This window comes from Paroedura picta, chromosome 2, assembly GCF_049243985.1.
Source record: "Paroedura picta isolate Pp20150507F chromosome 2, Ppicta_v3.0, whole genome shotgun sequence".
NCBI lineage: Eukaryota > Metazoa > Chordata > Lepidosauria > Squamata > Gekkonidae > Paroedura > Paroedura picta.
The window spans coordinates 180,124,653-180,148,033 of record NC_135370.1 but is presented as its reverse complement, the minus strand read 5'-3'; positions in this window follow the sequence as shown (position 1 = coordinate 180,148,033).

Here is a 23,381-nt window from a genome sequence, read left to right as displayed (position 1 = left end):
GAATTTCCCCTGAGGCATTGGTGGGGGGGGGGGACTGCTGGAATTAGGGAATGAGGTTCCAGTTTTATTTTATTTTTTTTGCTGCAATGTTTTGTTTGGTAATTGGGGGGGTTGGAATGTTTTTATGTTTAGACATGACTGGAGCGATCTATTAACCACGCTGCACGGAAGTGCCAGCCGGCCAGCTCCTGAATCCGTGTCAGCCAAAGGGTCCCCAGCACCCCTTGAGACATCCCCCCCTCCCTCCCCGCCACTGTCATTTCTCTCCTGTTGATTTGAGCAGAAACCGTAATTAGATGAAAGCGGTCTCGTTCCCACCGAAATGAATGGCGGCATATGGAGAGAGAGAGAGAGAAAAAAAAGAGAGAGAGAGAGAGAGAGAGAGAGAGAGTCCATTCCAAAAACATTTTGGCTCCCAGCTCTCTACAACTTCAATGGTGTGAGCAGGGGACAGAATCCAGGCGTCTGTCGGCCTAATTTTCTATCTGGGAAAGCACAAAGCTAAATCCCATATTCCAGTGGAAAGGGGGCGGTGGGGGGGGGCATGAAGTACATTCCAGCTGCAGTGCTGCCAGCTCTCCTGGAAGGCCTGTGTCTCCATACAAGATGTGCGTCGTTCTGGATTAGCTACGCTAGGAACACAGATTTTGAGGGTTTTTTGGGGGGTTGATTAGGGTTGTAGCTCTGGGTTGTGAAATGCCTACAAGCTGGGGGGTGGGAGAGAGACTGAGGAGGGCATGGTTTAGTAAGAGAGGGATTTCAAAGGGTTGTATGTATGTATGTATGTATGTATGTATGTATGTATGTATGTATGTATGTATGTATGTATGTATGTATGTATTTTCCATTCTGCCCTACAAGCAAGTGGGCTGAGGGCAGTGCATGTTAAAACATAGGAATCAGACAATAAAGTTAGTTTAAACAAGGTTTAAATAGAAATAAATATCCTAAAACCGGCCAGTCTCTTATTTCCTTGGTATAGTAGTTTGGAGTGTGGACTTCTAATCTGGAGAGCCAGGTTTGATTCTGCACTCCCCCAAATGCAGCCAGCTGGGTGACGCTGGGATAGTCACAGCACTGATAAAACTGTTCTGAGCGAGTAGGAATATCAGGGCTCTCTCAGCCTCACCCACCTCACAGGGTGCCTGTTGTGGGGAGAGGAAAGGGAAGGCGATTGGAAGCCGCTTTGAGCCTCCTTCTGGTAGAGAAAAGAGGCATATAAGAACCAACTCTTCTTCTTCTTCCGTAATCTCAGGGCTCTCTCAGCCTCACCCACCTCACAGGGTGTCTATTGTAGGGAGAGGAAAGGGAAGGTGATTGTAAGCTGTTTTGAACCTCCTTCGGGTTGAGAAAAGAAGCATATAAGAACCAACTCTCCTTCTCCTTCTCCTTCTCCTTCTCCTTCTCCTTCTCCTTCTCCTTCTCCTTCTCCTTCTCCTTCTCCTTCTCCTTCTCCTTCTCCTTCTCCTTCTTCTTCTTCTGCCAATTAACTTATCCCTGGAATGTAAGGTTGTTTCTGGGAAACATTTACAGTTCTTAATACTTCTAGTTTAGAGTTTCCAGATTTTATTGCTGAATGGTTTTAATACATACAACGAATGCCTGTTCTTCACCACCCTGAGATGGGGGGACCGAGGGGGGATGGTATCAATGACATCAATGAATCAATAAGAAACAATTCACGTATCAGCCATCCCAGTATCGATCGCCTTCTGTTTTTCCTGAACCAGTCTACAGTCGGGGGTGGCGGGTGGGGGTAGTGATAGATGCTATTTCACTGTCCCCAAACAAAAGCCTGGTGGAAGAGCTCCGTCTTGCAGGCCCTGTGGAACTGTGCTAGCTCCAACATGGACCGGATCTTCTCTGGGATCCCATTCCACCACATGTCCTGGCCTTGGTTGAGGCCAAGCATGCTTCCTTGGGGCCAGGGACTACCAACTGGTTGGTATTAGCAGAGCGGAGGACTTCGGGTTGTACAGACAGAGAGAAGGTCTCTCAGATACGCAAGACCTGGTAAATACCAATACGTTAAATATTATGTGTGTGGACTCAATGGGGCAAATACCGATCACTATGCAAATGAGGAATCGCAAGTCAACCAATCACTGATTCCTGCTAAGAGGACTCATGGATGGTTCAGGATGCTTGATGGCACCTTGGTTTTGGTCATTGTAAGACACAGAGTATTGGAATGGATGGGCCATTGGTCATATCCAGTATGGCTTCCGTTATGCACTCATCACAAATCTCCAGAAATTCCTCATTCATTCATAGAATCATAGAATCCTAGAGTTGGAAGGGGCCATCCAGGCCATCTAGTCCAACCCCCTGCTCAATGCAGGATCAGCCCAGAGCATCCTAAAGCATCCAAGAAAAGTGTGTATCCAACCTTTGCTTGAAGACTGCCAGTGAGGGGGAGCTCACCACCTCCTTAGGCAGCCTATTCCACTGCTGAACTACTCTGACTGTGAAATTTTTTCCCCTCATATCTAGCCTATATCGTTGTACTTGAAGTTTAAACCCATTACTACGTGTCCTCTCCTCTGCAGCCAACAGAAACAGCATCCTGCCCTCCTCCAAGTGACAACCTTTCAAATACTTAAAGAGGGCTATCATGTCCCCTCTCAACCACCTTTTCTCCAGGCTGAACATTCCCAAGTCCCACAACCTATCTTCATAGGGCTTGGTCCCTTCATTCATTCATTCATTCATTCATTCATTCATTCATTCATTCATTCATTCATTCGATTTGTATCCCGCCACTCCTGGCAAACCATTTAGTGGTGGGTCACAGATAGAATCATAGAATCACAGAGTAGGAAGGGGCCACACAGGCCATCTAGAATAATAGAATCATAGAATCATAGAGTTGGAAGGGGGCCACACAGGCCATCTAGAAACATAGAATCATAGAATCATAGAATCATAGAATCATAGAGTTGGAAGGGGCCATGCAGGCCATCTAGTCGAACCCCCTGCTCAACGCAGGATCAGCCCAAAGCATCCTAAAGCATCCAAGAAAAGTGTGTATCCAACATTTGCTTGAAGACTGCCAGTGAAGACAGATAAAACCCCACAAAGAACATCAGGATAAAACCCCAATTAAAAAAACAACAACAACTCAGCAGCAAACAACTCCAAATTTGAGTTGGTAACCGAAAATATAACCCATTCTGCTTCACAAAAAAAACCCTCTATTTATTTAAAAGTACTCTTTGGATTTCCTAGGGAAAACATATTCTGTCTTGTCTGCTAGACCTGTATTTATTTTTTAAAAAAAACATTTATTAGTCCCCTTTCCTCCAACAGAGCTCAACAGAGCTTACAGTATTAATAAAAGGACATAAAAAAACATCAAGGAGCATAAAACCAAAATTTAAGACCGCAAGTTTAATCAAATGCACTCCTAATTAAAACAGGCTTCCGTTGTCTCCTAAAGATCCAGAGTGTGAGGATCAGGCACAGCTCCCTGGAGTGGTTTTTCCATAATTGTGGGGCTGCCCCTGAAAAGGCCCTGAATCACGGACCCACTAGAAGAGTTTCTCTGATTGGTGGGATTGTCAGGAGGGCCTGTTCCTGTGATCTGAATTCCTGGGCTGGAATGTACTGGAGAAGACGGTCTTTCCGAGATCCTGGTTCCAAAGAATGTAGAGTTTTAAAGGATCTTCTTGCTCAAGTACCCCCCGCCCCACAGATTATTAGGAGTATATTAGGTAAAGGTAAAGGTATCCCCTGTGTAAGCACCGGGTCATGTCTGACCCTTGGGGTGACGCCCTCTAGCGTTTTCATGGCAGACTCAATACGGGGGGGTTTGCCAGTGCCTTCCCCAGTCATTACCGTTTACCCCCCAGCAAGCAAGCTGGGTACTCATTTTACCCACCTCAGAAGGATGGAAGGCTGAGTCAACCATGAGCCGGCTGCTGGGATCGAACTCCCAGCCTCATGGGCAGACAGCTTCAGACAGCATTTCTGCTGCCTTACCACTCTGCGCCACAAGAGGCTCATACAAGTATATTATTAAGAGGCAAAAGTAATCTTTTACGTTTTCTAACTCAAGTGCCAAAATGTCCTGGTTCAGCAGCGTCGGGGAGGAAAAGTTTACCTCACGTCGCCTGACTGCCGAGACTCATCCCCCCCACACAAAAATACTCCACAGAGCGCCGTAATGACAATCCTCCAACTATTCTTACGTTTTTATCCTTTGGTTATTGTAATTACAAGTAAATTTGCGGAGGATTTTCTATTTTTAAGAAACCACACTTTTGTACTTGATCCAGCTAACAGGATTTTCCTACATTACTCCATAAAGAGAGCCATCTTTGAAAGTTCTAATGTTATTTCTTATTCATTAGTACATATGGCTGGAGGGTACGTTCATAAATGGGTTAAAGTTACAAAGTTATGCTTATAAAAGCGCATGGTAATTTGGAATATCTGGGGGATTTATTAATTTTTGAAATCTTAAAAGAGCAAAAATGAGATTGGATTAAGTATGTTCTCGCAAAGCCCGTTCTTCTAAACACCCTTAAGGACCACGTAGCGGCAAACAGAGGACATTATGCAAATAGAAATCTATCTCTGAGTGCCCCGTAGGCCTGCTGGTGTAATATTTTACATGGTTAGTTAAGTACATCAAGAAAAAAGGTTGACCTTGATAGACTGTAAAAAGGTATTTATTTCCAGAGCGGCCGATTGTTTTCGGTCCCCTCGCGTCGTTGGCAGCGGGCGAGTAATTCCGCCGCGCGGTCACGTTTCGAAAACGGTTATCGCAAAGGGCGGCCTGCAGCAGCCATCTGGGAGAGTTCTGCCTCCGCGTTTCTGAAAGCAAAACAAGACACGATTGAGGGGTTTCGCTGGGATGCGGCCCGCGTCTTCACGAACTGCGGGCAACTGTCGTAGGGACGAAGCTTCTCCTGCCGCGAATATTTGCAAACGTTTGGAATCGGTGGTTCGGTTTCTCTGTGCAGGATTCGAGGGGCAAACCGCTTTGGAATTTCGCTTCCAGCGCTGGAAGGAGGCCTGTGAACTTCAGCAAATGAGGCGGGTTGGCCTCGCTCGGCGATTTGGACATGGATGCGTGTCGAGCGAAGTCTCCGCGTTAGCAAACTGGCGAGGGCCGTAATGACTGTTGCAAGCCAACTGACAGATGCAAAATTCTGGTCAGCTAGCAAGCGAATATCGAATAATGGACATGAAATCACGCAGCCAGATATCAAAGCTTGGGGGGAAAAAATATAATTAGAGATTCAGGAGCAAGCAGTCCTAGTTTGCAAACAGTTGAATATCTAGAAAATGAATAACTGATGACTTGTTGTTGTTGTTGTTGTTATGTGCGAAGTCGTGTCCGACCCATCGCAACCCCATGGACAATGATCCTCCAGGTTCTCCACCATTCCCTGGAGTCCATTTAAGTTTGCACCGACTGCTTCAGTGACCCCATCCAGCCACCTCATTCTCTGTCGTCCCCTTCTTCTTTTGCCAGCATTAGGCTCTTCTCCAGGGAGTCCTTCCTTCTCATGAGGTGGCCAAAGTATTTGAGTTTCATCTTCAGGATCTGGCCTTCTAAGGAGCAGTCAGGGCTGATCTCCTCTAGGACTGACCGGTTTGTTCACCTTGCAGTCCAAGGGACTCGCAAGAGTCTTCTCCAGCACCAGAGTTCAAAAGCCTCAATTCTTTGATGCTCGGCCTTCCTTATGGTCCAACTTTCGCAGCCATACATTGCAACTGGGAATACCATAGCCTTGACTAAACGCACTTTTGTTGGCAGGGTGATGTCTCTGCTTTTTAGGATGCTGTCTAGATTTGCCATAGCTTTCCTCCCCAGGAGCAAGCGTCTTTTAATTTCTTTGCTGCAGTCCCCATCTGCAGTGATCTTGGAGCCCAGGAAAATAAAATCTGTCACTATCTCCATTTCTTCCCCATCTATTTGCCATGAATTAAGAGGGCCGGATGCCATGATCTTTGTTTTCTTGATGTTGAGTTTCAAGCCAACTTTTGCACTCTCCTCCTTCACCCGCATCAACAGGCTCTTTAGTTCCTCTTCACTTTCTGCCATTAGAGTGGTATCATCTGCATATCTGAGGTTGTTGATATTAACTGATGACTAGTTAACAGTAAACCTGAACTTTTCCTAGAAGGTAAATTAAGTCAACTGAGGCTGTATACTGCTCGGCCTAAAATCTTTGTGCAAATGCACAAAAGCTAAAATGACAAAAATTCCAAAAATCCAAACTAAGCCCAGAAAGAAAACCAGGCGAAGCAAAAATCAATAATATTAGATAGCCACCTGACAGAAGGGCTGACTCTGTGAGCTTAGGTTGATGGTGAGTGGGTGGGCAGAAGGGATTAGGTTGGTGCTTGGCTCTTGTTTTCCCTTTCTTTCATGCCCAACTAAATGCCAATTGCCAGTTTGGGGTCAGGAGGCAAATTTCCTCTAGGCCAGAATGGCAAGGGATTCTGGGGCTTTTCTGGGGGGGGGCATCACCTGGGAATGGAATTGGGGTCACTGTGGGTGGGCAGGTAGTTGTGATTCTCCTGCATTCTACAGAGGGTTGGACTAGATGACCCTGGAGGTCTCTTCCAAGTCTAGGATTCTGTAATTCTATGAAAAGGCGAAGTCTGCAGGAAAAGTGGAAGACCAAACAGGAGATGAATTGATTAGATCGAGGAAGATTTGAGGACCCTGCATTTGCAAGACCCGAACAAGGTTTTTCAACATAGGACGTTCTGGAGGTCATTAATTCACAAGGTTGTCATAAGTCGGGGATGTCTTGATGGCACTTAACATACACGCACATGGGGTAAAGGGACAGTAAAGTTCCCAGGTAGATCCAAACAACTTGAGGGTTCAGCATCATAATTTTTGTTAATGTAGTGTAACCAAGCATTTTTTCTGGATGACCCAGGCTAGCCGGATCTTGTCAGATCTCATAACCTAAGTTAGGTCAGCTCTGCTTAAACTTGGACAGGGGACTGCCAAGGAAGTCCATAACTGCTATGCAATGAGGTCATTGTGAATTGGAGGCCAAACTCCTACTTACTTCTCTCCTCTTTCACCCCATGGGACCTCCCAATAGTGCTTGAACCAGGCATGCTCTGTGCTCACCCATGCTCATTCCACCACAAGGAACTCCCATCCATGTGACAATTCATTGGCCTTTGGCAGATTGCGGAAGCCCCAGTTTCACCTTTCGTTTTGTGTGGAACTGTGCAGAGCGCAATCTCATTTCAGAATCCGAGAAAGTCACTTGCATCCCAATAGATCATCCACATAGGTTCAGAGAGGTTGGTATTCGCGTTTGGATCTGAGGCCTTCAACGTGTTGCCTGTTGGCACCGCAGCAGCCATCAAAACCTCTTTTTCTTTGGCATCCTTTAGAAAGCGGGTGAATGACTTACGGCAAGCTGTGGCAGCCATTTTGTGGCTGGCTCCACCTCCTGCGGCAGCCATTTTGCACCTGCCTTCACTACACCATATCCGAATTCCGAAGGGGCCCCCGGGCTGAAAAAGGTTGGGGACGCCACATTTCCATCCTGTAATATTAGCTAATAAAGGCCGGTTTCTTCTCGCTCACTTCTATCCGACCCGTGAAACCGTATCCGTAACCTCGGCAGTAGAGATGTTGATTATTACCCCCTCTCCTTTCCCCTCCCCGCTCTCCCCTTGCTTCCAATGCCTCCTCTTCAGCTTTTTATGCATGCATATTTGTGAATTTTAAATGCAGATGGCAGCGGAAGGGGGAGACGGTCCTTTCGCTGCATCGTGCGTGTTATCTCTTCCACCCGGGCGTCGAAAGGGAGAGATTGGTTGATGCGACACCTACGGAACCCTGGAGGCGACCGAATCCCGGTTTGTTCGGTTCAGCTTTGCTGTGGTTATCGCTGAACCGAACTGGAAGCGGGACCTCTGCAGATGGACGGGCCAAGGGGCGGGGGCCTACAGTACTCCTCAGATGAGAAACAGATATTCAGCGCTGTGCTCCGAGATATCCGAAAACCTTTTAAAGACCGCGTCGCCTGCTCTAGTTCCTGAGGGGCACAATAAGTAATGAGCATAATCTCTTTCTCCTCCCTTCCTGCCCTCCCTCTCCAAAGCCACTCTTGAACATCGGATATAGGCAAGGCACGACGAGTAGCTTACCTATCCCTTAGAGGAGACCCACACAAGAGAGATATTTAGAGAGCCGGCAGGGGCTAGAGGCAGCCTCAGTTTTCTGCCTGGGACTTCAAAAGAAGAAGAGTTGGTTCTTATCTGCCGCTTTTCCCTACCCGAAGGAGGCTCAAAGCGGCTTACAATCACCTTCCCTTCCTCTCCCCACAACAGACACCCTGTGGGGTGGGTGAGGCTGAGAGAGCCCTGATATCACTGCCCGGTCAGAACAGTTTTATCAGTGCCGTGATGAGCCCAAGGTCACCCAGCTGGCTGCAGGTGGGGGAGTGCAGAATCGAACCCAGCATGCCAAATTAGAAGTCCGCACTCCTAACCACGACACCAAACTGGCTCTCAGACTTGTGGATCTCAAGTGTTTGGATCAGGAGTCAGCAAGGGGGTGCCCAGGGCCGCCACAGCAGCCGTAAAAGTTGGAAGGGACTTCCAAGGGTCATCTAGTCCTTCCCCCTGCAGAATGCAGGAAATTCATAACTACCTGTCCATCCCCACTGACCATAATCAAAACTACCTTTTTTTTTTTGCATCCCTCAGAAAGTGGGCGGAGTCATGCTTTGGGGACGTCAGACAAAGGAAGATTCGGATCTCGGTTGCTGTTGTTGTTAGGTGCGAAGTTGTGTCCGACACATCGCGACCCCATGGACAATGATCCTCCAGGCCTTCCTGTCCTCTACCATTCCCCAGAGTCCATTTAAGTTTGCACCGACTTCGGTATTGAACTGCAAATTAGAACTGACAGGTCTGTGTTGGGAACAGGATGGCCAGGAGCTCCCTAGTTGCACGATGATTTGGGGGTGAAGCCTGGGAGGGAAGGGTTTGGGGAGGGTTACAGATCTCAGTGGGGTGCAATGCCACAGAATTAGGGTTGTCAATTTCTCCCTTGGGAAACCCCTGTGAATTTGGGGGTGGAGCCTGGGGAGGCAAAGGACCCCAGTGGGTCCTAATGCTCTGAAGGCCCCCCTCCCAAGCAGCCCTTTCCTCCAGGGGAACTGATCTCTGCAGTCCGGAGAGGAGCTATCATTCCAGGGGATCCCCAGGCCCCACCTGGAGGCTGGCATCCCTGAGTCCCCCCTCCCAAGCAGCCCTTTCCTCCAGGGGAACTGATCTCTGCAGTCTGGAGAGGAGCTGTCATTCCAGGGGATCCCCAGGCCCCACCTGGAGGATGGCATCCCTGAGTCCCCCCTCCCAAGCAGCCCTTTCCTCCAGGGGAACTGATCTCTGCAGTCTGGAGAGGAGCTGTCATTCCAGGGGATCCCCAGGCCCCACCTGGAGGCTGGCATCCCTGAGTCCCCCCTCCCAAGCAGCCCTTTCCTCCAGGGGAACTGATCTCTGCAGTCCGGAGAGGAGCTATCATTCCAGGGGATCCCCAGGCCCCACCTGGAGGCTGGCATCCCTGAGTCCCCCCTCCCAAGCAGCCCTTTCCTCCAGGGGAACTGATCTCTGCAGTCTGGAGAGGAGTTGTCATTCCAGGGGATCCCCAGGCCCCACCTGGAGGCTGGCATCCCTGAGTCCCCCCTCCCAAGCAGCCCTTTTCTCCAGGGGAACTGATCTCTGCAGTCTGGAGAGGAGCTATCATTCCAGGGGATCCCCAGGCCCCACCTGGAGGCTGGCATCCCTGAGTCCCCCCTCCCAAGCAGCCCTTTTCTCCAGGGGAACTGATCTCTGCAGTCTGGAGAGGAGCTATCATTCCAGGGGATCCCCAGGCCCCACCTGGAGGCTGGCATCCCTGAGTCCCCCCTCCCAAGCAGCCCTTTCCTCCAGGGGAACTGATCTCTGCAGTCCGGAGAGGAGCTATCATTCCAGGGGATCCCCAGGCCCCACCTGGAGGCTGGCATCCCTGAGTCCCCCCTCCCAAGCAGCCCTTTCCTCCAGGGGAACTGATCTCTGCAGTCTGGAGAGGAGTTGTCATTCCAGGGGATCCCCAGGCCCCACCTGGAGGCTGGCATCCTTGAGTCCCCCCTCCCAAGCAGCCCTTTTCTCCAGGGGAACTGATCTCTGCAGTCTGGAGAGGAGCTATCATTCCAGGGGATCCCCAGGCCCCACCTGGAGGCTGGCATCCCTGAGTCCCCCCTCCCAAGCAGCCCTTTTCTCCAGGGGAACTGATCTCTGCAGTCTGGAGAGGAGCTATCATTCCAGGGGATCCCCAGGCCCCACCTGGAGGCTGGCATCCCTGAGTCCCCCCTCCCAAGCAGCCCTTTCCTCCAGGGGAACTGATCTCTGCAGTCTGGAGAGGAGCTGTCATTCCAGGGGATCCCCAGGCCCCACCTGGAGGCTGGCATCCCTGAGTCCCCCCTCCCAAGCAGCCCTTTCCTCCAGGGGAACTGATCTCTGCAGTCCGGAGAGGAGCTATCATTCCAGGGGATCCCCAGGCCCCACCTGGAGGCTGGCATCCCTGAGTCCCCCCTCCCAAGCAGCCCTTTCCTCCAGGGGAACTGATCTCTGCAGTCTGGAGAGGAGTTGTCATTCCAGGGGATCCCCAGGCCCCACCTGGAGGCTGGCATCCCTGAGTCCCCCCTCCCAAGCAGCCCTTTTCTCCAGGGGAACTGATCTCTGCAGTCTGGAGAGGAGCTATCATTCCAGGGGATCCCCAGGCCCCACCTGGAGGCTGGCATCCCTGAGTCCCCCCTCCCAAGCAGCCCTTTTCTCCAGGGGAACTGATCTCTGCAGTCTGGAGAGGAGCTATCATTCCAGGGGATCCCCAGGCCCCACCTGGAGGCTGGCATCCCTGAGTCCCCCCTCCCAAGCAGCCCTTTCCTCCAGGGGAACTGATCTCTGCAGTCCGGAGAGGAGCTATCATTCCAGGGGATCCCCAGGCCCCACCTGGAGGCTGGCATCCCTGAGTCCCCCCTCCCAAGCAGCCCTTTCCTCCAGGGGAACTGATCTCTGCAGTCTGGAGAGGAGTTGTCATTCCAGGGGATCCCCAGGCCCCACCTGGAGGCTGGCATCCCTGAGTCCCCCCTCCCAAGCAGCCCTTTTCTCCAGGGGAACTGATCTCTGCAGTCTGGAGAGGAGCTATCATTCCAGGGGATCCCCAGGCCCCACCTGGAGGCTGGCATCCCTGAGTCCCCCCTCCCAAGCAGCCCTTTTCTCCAGGGGAACTGATCTCTGCAGTCTGGAGAGGAGCTATCATTCCAGGGGATCCCCAGGCCCCACCTGGAGGCTGGCATCCCTGAGTCCCCCCTCCCAAGCAGCCCTTTCCTCCAGGGGAACTGATCTCTGCAGTCTGGAGAGGAGCTGTCATTCCAGGGGATCCCCAGGCCCCACCTGGAGGCTGGCATCCCTGAGTCCCCCCTCCCAAGCAGCCCTTTCCTCCAGGGGAACTGATCTCTGCAGTCTGGAGAGGAACTGTCATTCCAGGGGATCCCCATGCCCCACCTGGAGGCTGGCATCCCTGAGTCCCCCCTCCCAAGCAGCCCTTTCCTCCAGGGGAACTGATCTCTGCAGTCCGGAGATCCCCAGGCCCCACCTGGAGGCTGGCATCCCTCAGTCCCCCCTCCCAAGCAGCCCTTTCCTCCAGGGGAACTGATCTCTGCAGTCCGGAGAGGAGCTATCATTCCAGGGGATCCCCAGGCCCCACCTGGAGGCTGGCATCCCTGAGTCCCCCCTCCCAAGCAGCCCTTTCCTCCAGGGGAACTGATCTCTGCAGTCTGGAGAGGAGTTGTCATTCCAGGGGATCCCCAGGCCCCACCTGGAGGCTGGCATCCCTGAGTCCCCCCTCCCAAGCAGCCCTTTTCTCCAGGGGAACTGATCTCTGCAGTCCGGAGAGGAGCTATCATTCCAGGGGATCCCCAGGCCCCACCTGGAGGCTGGCATCCCTGAGTCCCCCCTCCCAAGCAGCCCTTTTCTCCAGGGGAACTGATCTCTGCAGTCTGGAGAGGAGCTATCATTCCAGGGGATCCCCAGGCCCCACCTGGAGGCTGGCATCCCTGAGTCCCCCCTCCCAAGCAGCCCTTTTCTCCAGGGGAACTGATCTCTGCAGTCTGGAGAGGAGCTATCATTCCAGGGGATCCCCAGGCCCCACCTGGAGGCTGGCATCCCTGAGTCCCCCCTCCCAAGCAGCCCTTTCCTCCAGGGGAACTGATCTCTGCAGTCTGGAGAGGAGCTGTCATTCCAGGGGATCCCCAGGCCCCACCTGGAGGCTGGCATCCCTGAGTCCCCCCTCCCAAGCAGCCCTTTCCTCCAGGGGAACTGATCTCTGCAGTCTGGAGAGGAACTGTCATTCCAGGGGATCCCCAGGCCCCACCTGGAGGTTGGCATCCCTGAGTCCCCCCTCCCAAGCAGCCCTTTCCTCCAGGGGAACTGATCTCTGCAGTCTGGAGAGGAGCTGTCATTCCAGGGGATCCCCAGGCCCCACCTGGAGGCTGGCATCCCTGAGTCCCCCCTCCCAAGCAGCCCTTTCCTCCAGGGGAACTGATCTCTGCAGTCTGGAGAGGAGCTGTCATTCCAGGGGATCCCCAGGCCCCACCTGGAGGCTGGCATCCCTGAGTCCCCCCTCCCAAGCAGCCCTTTCCTCCAGGGGAACTGATCTCTGCAGTCTGGAGAGGAACTGTCATTCCAGGGGATCCCCATGCCCCACCTGGAGGCTGGCATCCCTGAGTCCCCCCTCCCAAGCAGCCCTTTCCTCCAGGGGAACTGATCTCTGCAGTCCGGAGATCCCCAGGCCCCACCTGGAGGCTGGCATCCCTCAGTCCCCCCTCCCAAGCAGCCCTTTCCTCCAGGGGAACTGATCTCTGCAGTCCGGAGAGGAGCTATCATTCCAGGGGATCCCCAGGCCCCACCTGGAGGCTGGCATCCCTGAGTCCCCCCTCCCAAGCAGCCCTTTCCTCCAGGGGAACTGATCTCTGCAGTCTGGAGAGGAGTTGTCATTCCAGGGGATCCCCAGGCCCCACCTGGAGGCTGGCATCCCTGAGTCCCCCCTCCCAAGCAGCCCTTTTCTCCAGGGGAACTGATCTCTGCAGTCCGGAGAGGAGCTATCATTCCAGGGGATCCCCAGGCCCCACCTGGAGGCTGGCATCCCTGAGTCCCCCCTCCCAAGCAGCCCTTTCCTCCAGGGGAACTGATCTCTGCAGTCTGGAGAGGAGTTGTCATTCCAGGGGATCCCCAGGCCCCACCTGGAGGCTGGCATCCCTGAGTCCCCCCTCCCAAGCAGCCCTTTTCTCCAGGGGAACTGATCTCTGCAGTCTGGAGAGGAGCTATCATTCCAGGGGATCCCCATGCCCCACCTGGAGGCTGGCATCCCTGAGTCCCCCCTCCCAAGCAGCCCTTTTCTCCAGGGGAACTGATCTCTGCAGTCTGGAGAGGAGCTATCATTCCAGGGGATCCCCAGGCCCCACCTGGAGGCTGGCATCCCTGAGTCCCCCCTCCCAAGCAGCCCTTTCCTCCAGGGGAACTGATCTCTGCAGTCTGGAGAGGAGCTGTCATTCCAGGGGATCCCCAGGCCCCACCTGGAGGCTGGCATCCCTGAGTCCCCCCTCCCAAGCAGCCCTTTCCTCCAGGGGAACTGATCTCTGCAGTCTGGAGAGGAACTGTCATTCCAGGGGATCCCCATGCCCCACCTGGAGGCTGGCATCCCTGAGTCCCCCCTCCCAAGCAGCCCTTTCCTCCAGGGGAACTGATCTCTGCAGTCCGGAGATCCCCAGGCCCCACCTGGAGGCTGGCATCCCTCAGTCCCCCCTCCCAAGCAGCCCTTTCCTCCAGGGGAACTGATCTCTGCAGTCCGGAGAGGAGCTATCATTCCAGGGGATCCCCAGGCCCCACCTGGAGGCTGGCATCCCTGAGTCCCCCCTCCCAAGCAGCCCTTTCCTCCAGGGGAACTGATCTCTGCAGTCTGGAGAGGAGTTGTCATTCCAGGGGATCCCCAGGCCCCACCTGGAGGCTGGCATCCCTGAGTCCCCCCTCCCAAGCAGCCCTTTTCTCCAGGGGAACTGATCTCTGCAGTCCGGAGAGGAGCTATCATTCCAGGGGATCCCCAGGCCCCACCTGGAGGCTGGCATCCCTGAGTCCCCCCTCCCAAGCAGCCCTTTCCTCCAGGGGAACTGATCTCTGCAGTCTGGAGAGGAGTTGTCATTCCAGGGGATCCCCAGGCCCCACCTGGAGGCTGGCATCCCTGAGTCCCCCCTCCCAAGCAGCCCTTTTCTCCAGGGGAACTGATCTCTGCAGTCTGGAGAGGAGCTATCATTCCAGGGGATCCCCAGGCCCCACCTGGAGGCTGGCATCCCTGAGTCCCCCCTCCCAAGCAGCCCTTTTCTCCAGGGGAACTGATCTCTGCAGTCTGGAGAGGAGCTATCATTCCAGGGGATCCCCAGGCCCCACCTGGAGGCTGGCATCCCTGAGTCCCCCCTCCCAAGCAGCCCTTTCCTCCAGGGGAACTGATCTCTGCAGTCTGGAGAGGAGCTGTCATTCCAGGGGATCCCCAGGCCCCACCTGGAGGCTGGCATCCCTGAGTCCCCCCTCCCAAGCAGCCCTTTCCTCCAGGGGAACTGATCTCTGAAGTCTGGAGAGGAACTGTCATTCCAGGGGATCCCCAGGCCCCACCTGGAGGTTGGCATCCCTGAGTCCCCCCTCCCAAGCAGCCCTTTCCTCCAGGGGAACTGATCTCTGCAGTCTGGAGAGGAGCTGTCATTCCAGGGGATCCCCAGGCCCCACCTGGAGGCTGGCATCCCTGAGTCCCCCCTCCCAAGCAGCCCTTTCCTCCAGGGGAACTGATCTCTGTAGCCTGAAGAGGAACTGTCATTCCAGGGGATCCCCCCACCTGGAGGCTGGCCCTATTTATATATATACTAGCCAGAAAGCCCCTTGCAGCCAGGAATGCAACGGGCACTAGAAGTGGGCCCTTCAACAAAGCTCCAGCTGGCCAAACTTTGGGCCGCGCATGCAGCGGCAGGGACGGTCGTACCGGAGGGCGGGGGGTCCGAGGGCATCTGGGATAACCCCCCTGTGCCTAGCACAGACCCCACCCCCCATCCCTGGCCTGACAGGTGTCATGAACCCCGGTCCATGCCCCTTCGCTTGCCGCTCTTGCCCTGAGGCCTTCGGGCCAGGTATTGTAAAGCCATAAATCCTTTCCCAGTTCCTAGTCTCCTCTGCATTCCACTGAAGTTCCCAGCAGGGCCCTGTTATCTGTTTGGTCCCAACGACCTTGTTGGGCTCGTGGAGACGAAACAGAAATGTAACTGTTTGGATCAAAGCAGAGCCATCTGGCTCGGCTGGGAAACTTTGCACCTTTTGGTATCAGTCGCTCTCCTGCCTAAACCTCAGCCCCCCTCCCCTATGGGGTCACCTCTATAAGAATCACCTAATGTTTATTGTGCCTTTGTATCTGCCAAGACCTTTGCTCAATGGGTCTTGGCGTGCATCTGTATTTCATACCGTTTAAGAAAGATACTCTTTGGATTTTCACCTGTCTTGGAATCCTGGATGTCTCTTTATCATGGACTTTACTAACAGGACTTGGCCTAATCCCTGACTACAGCGTGGACATGTCAGGGCGCGGGCTTGGTTGGGCCGAGCAGCAGCTAGGCCAGCACGCCGCAGGTCCACCCCCCTTGGCGGCCATGCTGCGTCTGCTGGTGAGGCTGCTAGAGCACCACGCGGCCGCCTTGTGGGGGTGGGCACTCTATGGTCCGGCCTATCAGGGACAACAGTTTTTCCCAGATGTGCTCTCAGCCTTACAAAGGCGGCCATTCCCCAGCTCAGTATAGCGGATTCATGATACTGGCTGCTCTGTTTTCAATCTCTGGCATCCCTCATAATCCCTAGCATAGAATTTGCCCTTTGCACCAATGGCGCACACTGAGCCGACATATTTATTAAGCTGCGGAGCTGAACTCCAGGATCTCTTTTATGGTCAGTCGCTGGCATTTCAGGCCCCTCGACGAATTTCCTTTTCCGCTCAGTGAAATTAATGGCTCCCTCCCCCGTTACGTGTGTCTCAAGTGGCGTCAAACCCTAGCAGGCTCATGGGAACCCAAGAAGGGGGCTTTCAGGGCAAGTTAGCAGCAGAGTTGGTTGGCAGTTGTTTACCTTTATAGAGACTTCCTTGGTGGTCCCTCAACCAATACCTATTGTGACCTCAGCAACAGGATTTTGGGGATAGTGAGAAGCAGAGGTGGTTGGCCATGGCCTTCCTCTGCAGAGCCTTCCTTGGTGGTCTCCCATCCTAGAGTTATGATGACCCTGGTAAGGCACGTGAGAGGCAAAGGTGGTTGGCCATGGCCTTCCTCTGCAGAGCCTTCCTTGGTGGTCTCCCATCCTAGACTTATGATGACCCTGGTAAGGCAAGTGAGAGGCAAAAGTCATGGCCTTCCTCTGCAGAGCCTTCCTTGGTGGTGTCCCATCTGAGACTTATGGTGACCGAGCTAGGTGCTTTAGAGGCAAGTGAAAAGCAGAGGTGGTTGACCATTGCCTACTTCTGCAGAGCCTTCTTTGGTGGTCTCCCATACAAGATTTATGGCGACCCCAGCAAGGGGCTTTCAGAGTAAGTGAGGTTGGCCATGGCCTTCCTCTGCAGAGCCTTCCTTGGTGGCCTTCTATCCAAGGCTTATGGAAACCCCAGATAGCGGCTTTCAAGGCAAGTGAGTATCAGAGGTGGTTGGCCATTTGCCTTCATCTGAAGAGCTTTCCTTGGCGGCCTTCCACCCAAGGCTTATGGCGACCCCGGCAAGGGGCTTTCAAGGAAAGTGGGAAGCAGAGGTGGTTGGCCATGGCCTTCCTCTGCAGACCCTTCCTTGGTGGCCTTCCATCCAAGACTTAGGCTGACTCCAGAAGGGGCTTTCAAGGCAAGTGAGAATCAGAGGTGGTTGGCCATTTGCCTTCATCTGCAGAGCTTTCCTTGGTGGCCTTCCATCCAAGGCTTATGGTGACCCCAACAAGGGGCTTATAAGATAGGTGAAAAGCAAAGGTAGTTTTTTTGAAGTGAGGCCTCCAGATCTGCACACAGTACTCCAGGGGCGGTCTGACCAATGTTCAACGTCCAACACCCTTAACCACTCTGCCATCCCGGCTGCGCCCCCAACCACGACACTGCCCGGCTTTCCGGTTCTTTCCGTACCCTACGACGGTGCGCCGTTCCTTTTAAATATGTGGCTGTCCTGTATTTTTTCTGCATGGCTATAATTATATTAAACTGGCATTTAAATTGTGGGCATCCCCGGGGGGGGGGGGAGACCGCCGACGGGCACGGAAGGCGGCGTGTGAATTAAACGCCTCAAATTAAACCCCGTCTCTTCCTTGCACCAGCAGCAGACTAATGCCGGGCGGAAGGAGACACAACTTTGAGTCCCCGCTGAGCTCAGCCTCGGCTTGGCAAGCGACAAAAGAATAGAATATTGGAAGGCCATCGAAGATTGGGGAGGGGGGGAATTATAATAACGTATAGGCACTGCAGAATATAACAACAGGTCCTTGACGGCGTCCCCTTCAACAGCACCTCCTCATTTTTGGGCTTTGAAACTCTCGCCTCTCGTCTTGAGCGAGATTATGCTGTCTAGCCGGGCCTGCGAAAAAGGCATAGTTTGCAAACCCCTTCTTTTTTTTTCCCCCCTCCGTGAAATAAATCTAAAACGAAAACAAGGCGAGCAGTCGGCTAAACGCCTCCTTAAAGAATTACACGCAAAGAACCTTCCCCCCCCCGCCTCCCCCTTCCCGGTGACAAATACTTCCAAGGCAAACAAACTGAACAGAAATTAAAAAATCTCTGTGGGACATAAATATGCAATTACATTCACACAGGGAACATTTTATCAGGTAAACCATCCCACTTTGTTAATTGAAATGCTGCCGAACAGGGTTTCTCCCTCTTTCTCGTTCGAGCCCCCCCCCCCCTCCCGTTTTTTGACAAAAGGCCTCGAATCCCCATGTCCGTCCCCACACAAAAAACTCACACACAGTCAGACGCACAAACCCTCCTTCGGTGTCATTTCTCCAACAATACTTTCTCTGTTTTCTTTTGAAATCGTTTCTCTCCCCCCCCCCGCCCCCCTTCTCGCGTTTCCTTCATGCTGCAATTAAAAGATTTGAATTTAATTTTTCCCCCGTAACAACCCCAAATTAGGATGACGATGTGTTTGTTTGTGTTATGATCGCCCGGTAAATAGGCTCCCCCCCCTTTTCCCCCCTCAGTCCGTGTTTTGTCCCCCAGTTTGGCCGGTTGCAACCCCCCTCCCCAGTTTTCATTCCCTTCTGCCTTTTGGGGGGCTTTGGGTCGTATGCTGTGGTTTGCTGAGCTCATTGTGGCAGCTGCCACTGGAAGAAAGATCCTTCTCCTGATGTGGAAGGCCCCAAGTGCCGGAGACAGCTGCCATTGTGGGATGGAGTGGGAGTCTACATCCTGCTCTCCTTATGCCAGGCGGGCAGGTTGTTCCACCAATCCTGTAGGGATGCCAGCTTCCCAGTGGGACCTGAGGACACCCCAGAATTGCAGCTCATCTCCAGACTACTAAGATCAGTTCTCCAGGATAAAATGGCTGTTTTAGGAGAATAACTGTTTTTTTTTTTGTATCCCACTTTTCACTACCCGAAGCAGAAACAAAGTTGCTTACAATAACCGACCCTTCCTCTTCCCAAAACAGGTACCCCATGAGGCTGAGAGAGCTCTGGAAGAACTGATGTGTAAAACAGCTCTAACAGGACCATGACGAGCTCAAGGTCACCCAGCTGGATGTATAGAGAGGAGCGGGGAATCAAACCCGGTTTCCCAGATTAGAGCCCAGATTTCCAGATTAGAGCCGGCTTGGTGTAGTGGTTAGGAGTGTGGACTTCTAATCTGGCAAGCCGGGTTGGATTCTGCACTCCCCCACATGCAGCCATCTGGGTGACTTTGGGCTTGCCACGGCACTGATAAAACTGTTCTGACCGAGCAGTGATATCAGGGCTCTCTCAGCCTCACCCACCTCACAGGGTGTCTGTTGTGGGGAGAGGAAAGGGAACATGAATGTAAGCCGCTTTGAGACTCCTTCGGGTAGAGAAAAGGGGCATATAAGAACCAACTCTTCTTCTTCTTCTTCTTCTTCTTCTTCTTCTTCTTCTTCAGTAATCTCAGGGCTCTCTCAGCCTCCCCTCCCTCACAGGGTGTCTGTTGTGGGGAGAGGAAAGGGACTTGGATTTAGCAATCCTATCCTCCCATCCCCCACCTATGGTTAAGAGGGACCTGGAGCCAATCCGAATCCAATGCCACTGAGCAAGCACTGGGAGCATATGTGCTCCAAATTCATGACCATGAATTCCTCATCCCGTCTCCCTTTGACCTAGCCACCCCACCAAGCTGCCTCTGAGGGCAGCTCTGCACCAATTGGGAAATACCTGGAGATTTGGTGGGGCGGAGCCTGTGGGGGGCGGGGTTTGGAGAGGGGAGGGGCCTCGATGGATTATCAGGCTATGGCATTCCCCCTTCCAAAGCAGCCCTTTCTTTCAGTCATCCCCTGGAGATGCTGATGCTGATGATACTTGTTACTCCCCTCTCCCTGGAGGCTCAAGCCGAGCTATAACAATAAAAACCCCAATAAAAACCCCATCCATTAAAATCACAACAACAGAACATAATAAGCACAGTAAACCAAAATGCAGCAAAACATATAAACCTAAACTAACCCACCCCCAATACCCAAGTAACGGGGAGGGAGAATGAGGGGTCTTAGCTACTGTGAGCTACTATAATTAGTATAGCTGTTATCGTGTTCAGGTGTTATGGGGGGGGGGTGACCCTGATCTCCCTTGTCACCCGGCCTCAGCCAACGACCTGGCAGAAGCTCCCGCAGAGCCCACATGTCCTCTGAGAGCTCATTCCACCAGGTTGGAGCCAGGACCGAAAAGGCCCTGGCTCTGGTCGAGACCAGGTGCACCTCCATGGGGCCAGGGATGACCATTAGGTTAGGGCCCACAGAGCGTAATGCCCTGCGGGTGGCATAGGACAACAGGCAGTCCCCCAGATACGTTGGGCCCAGACCGCACAAGGCCTTAAAGGTCAAAAGACCTTGAACTGAATCCAGAAAATAACTGGCAACCAATGTAGGTGCCTCTGCACAGGCCCTCCATGATGCACCTGTTGAGGACTTGGGCTAAGCAGGACTTCCGGCTGGCAGAGCAGATAGAAAGTCACCCGAGTTTCTGCCTGGAATATTGGAGAGAGATAACCCTGCTTTGTTTGCCTCCTGCGGCAGCCATTTTGTGGCAGGCTTTGCCTCCTGTGGCAGCCATTTTGGGATTTAGCTCAGTGCCCCGGGGCAGAATTTGAAAGTCGGACCACATAGGTTAGGGAACCAGGTTTTCTCAGTTGGGGCCCCAACTAAAAAATCATGGCTTTCCAAATTGCACTCCAGAAGCCCATTTCTAAGGTCCGTTCAGAAACTATGACAGCTGACATGCGGTAGGGTCAGATTAGGATCTGGGAGACCCAGGTTCAAGTCCTGCTTTGTGGCATGGAAGGCTGTTGGGTGATTTGGGGCCGATTACACACTGCTTTTTACATTTTTGTTTAAGATCTGGAGAGTGGTGTAGTGGTTGGGGGTGGCAGCCTCTAATATAGAGAGCCAGGTTTGATTCCTCATTCCCCCAAGTGCAGCCAGCTGGGTGACCTTAGGCTAGTCACAGTTCTCTCAGGAGTCTCTCAGCCTCACCTTTCTCACATTGTGAGATTTCTCAAAATCACAAGATGTCATAGTCCCATTGTATACGGCACTGGTCAGACCACACCTGGAGTCCTGTGTGCAGTTCTGGAGGCCTCACTACAAGAAGGACGTAGATAAAATTGAAAGGGTACAGAGGAGAGCGACGAAGATGATCTGGGGCCAAGGGACCAAGCCCTATGAAGATAGGTTGAGGGACTTGGGAATGTTCAGCCTGGAGAAAAGGAGGTTGAGAGGGGACATGATAGCCCTCTTTAAGTATTTGAAAGGTTGTCACTTGGAGGAGGGCAGGATGCTGTTTCCGTTGGCTGCAGGGGAGAGGACATGCAGTAATGGGTTTAAACTACAAGTACAACGATATAGGCTAGATATCAGGAAAAAGTTTTTCACAGTCAGAGTAGTTCAGCAGTGGAATCGGCTGCCTAAGGAGGTGGTGAGCTCCCCCTCACTGGCAGTCTTCAAGCAAAAGCTGGACACACACTTTTCTTGGATGCTTTAGGATGCTTTGGGCTGATCCTGCGTAGAGCAGGGGGTTGGACTAGATGGCCTGTATGGCCCCTTCCAACTCTATGATTCTATGATTCTATGATTCTATGATTGTATCTGTTATGGGGAGAGGAAGGGAAGGTGAGTGTAAACCGGTTTGAGATACATGAGGCCTGCTATGTGATGTTGGGACAGTCATAGTTCTCTCAGAGCTCTCACAGTTCTCTCAGAGCTCTCTATCACACAGGGTGTCTGTTGTAGGGAGAGGAAGGGAAGGCGATGATGAGCTACTTTGAGATACATTCAGGTAGAGAAAAGTGGGTTATAAAAACCAACTCTTCTAATCTGGAGAACTGGGGCTGACTCCCCACTCCTCCACATGTAACCAGCTTGGTGACCTTAGCCATCCACAGTTCTCTCAGAGCTTCACAGTTCACTCTATCTAACAGGGAGCAGAAGGGAAGGCAATTGTAGGCTGCTTTAAGACACATGTGGCCTGCATGGTGACCTTGAACCAGTCACAGTTCTTGCAGAGCTCTCCTCAGCCCTCACCTATCTCACAGGTTGTCTGTTGTAGGGAGAGGAAGGGAAGGTGATTGATTGTAAGCCGCTTTGAGTCTCCTTCGGATAGCAAAAAGTGGGGCACAAAAAAAAACAATTCCTCTAAAAATCAAATTTAACCAGCACAAAGCTAGGGGCGTTGCGAAATATCGGACAGGGGCAGTTCATGTGGTTCCCTGAATCCGGAGCCAAGCATTTCCTGATGAGGCCTATCAGAAACGAGCAGCAAAAATAGGCTCCCAGCACGCTTTCGCTGTTGTCAGCGGCGCGCCTGACATTCCTTTTCGGCAAGTTTGCCGTAACTAAGCAAAAGGAGCCCGACACCGACAGAAGCTGCCCGACAGCCATGAGCTCGTGCTTTCCAGTGTCATTCAAACCATTCCCATGTCAATTACTCGGCGCATCAAATTACAGGACGGCTGGTGCAGAAAAACCTGGTTCATTTCAAGGTTAACCTCGTCAAAAGGAGCTGTCAGCGCTTGACGTCTTGTTTAGCGATAAACGCGGCGGGGAAGCCACGACTTTTGAACACCGTCTTCGGGTGAGCAAGCTCCTCTGCCGGCGCCGCATCTGGAACGGACACCTGCCTCGGGGTTGTCGGACAAGCGTCAGCTTGCTTGTCAAAGCCGGCACTCAAGCTTGTGAGGTCAAAACAGGGAGGCTGGCGGGCAGAAAAGACATCCGGGGAGGACGCAGGCAGGGGAGGAGAAGGAGGGAAGGAAGGACAGATGATGATTGATTTAAGGGGATTCGGGTTAGACCAAAGGGATGAATCCCATGAAGACTTGCCTAAGTTTAAACCTGGTTGGTCTTAGACTGGAGTAAGTCTGCACAGAATTGCACTGTTAGTGTCCAACCGTTTTTCTGTCCTCCTCACAAACACACTATGGGTATGAGGCTGATCTATATCACAGTAATCTTGAGATTAGGCTACTGTAATACAATGCCTGTGGGGCTGCCCTTGTAGACAATCTGAATTCCTCTGAGTTTGAAAAAAGGTGGTGCATTCATGAATTAGGACCCCTCCTTTCCAATGCATCATGGTGATCCCAAAACAGTTATAGGGCTTTGCTTATTTGTTTCTGGGATTAATTCAAAGTGCTGGTGCAAGTCCATGTCTGCCTCTTCCAGTGCGGTGTAGTGGTGAAGAGTGACAGAATATAACTGGAAGAATCTTGCTGGGTGACCATGGGTCACATACAGTTCTTTCAGAACTCTCTCAGCCCCACCTACTGCACATGGTGGGGGGAGAGGAAGGGAAGGCGATCGTAAGCTGCTTTGAGACCTCTTAGGGTATAAAAAACACCTATTTTTCTAATCTGGAGATCTGGGTTTGATTCCCCACTCCTTTGTCACATCAGGCCTGCTGGGTGACCTTGGGCCAGGAGGCTGGACTGGAGGGACCCCTGGTCTGACCCAGCAGGGCTCTCCTGATGTCCTTAGGAAGGCCTCGGCCTCTCTGCCCTGTTGCTGGCCCTCCAGAGGAACTGGCTGGCCCCTGTGTGAGACAGGAGGCTGGACTGGAGGGACTCCTGGTCTGACCCAGCA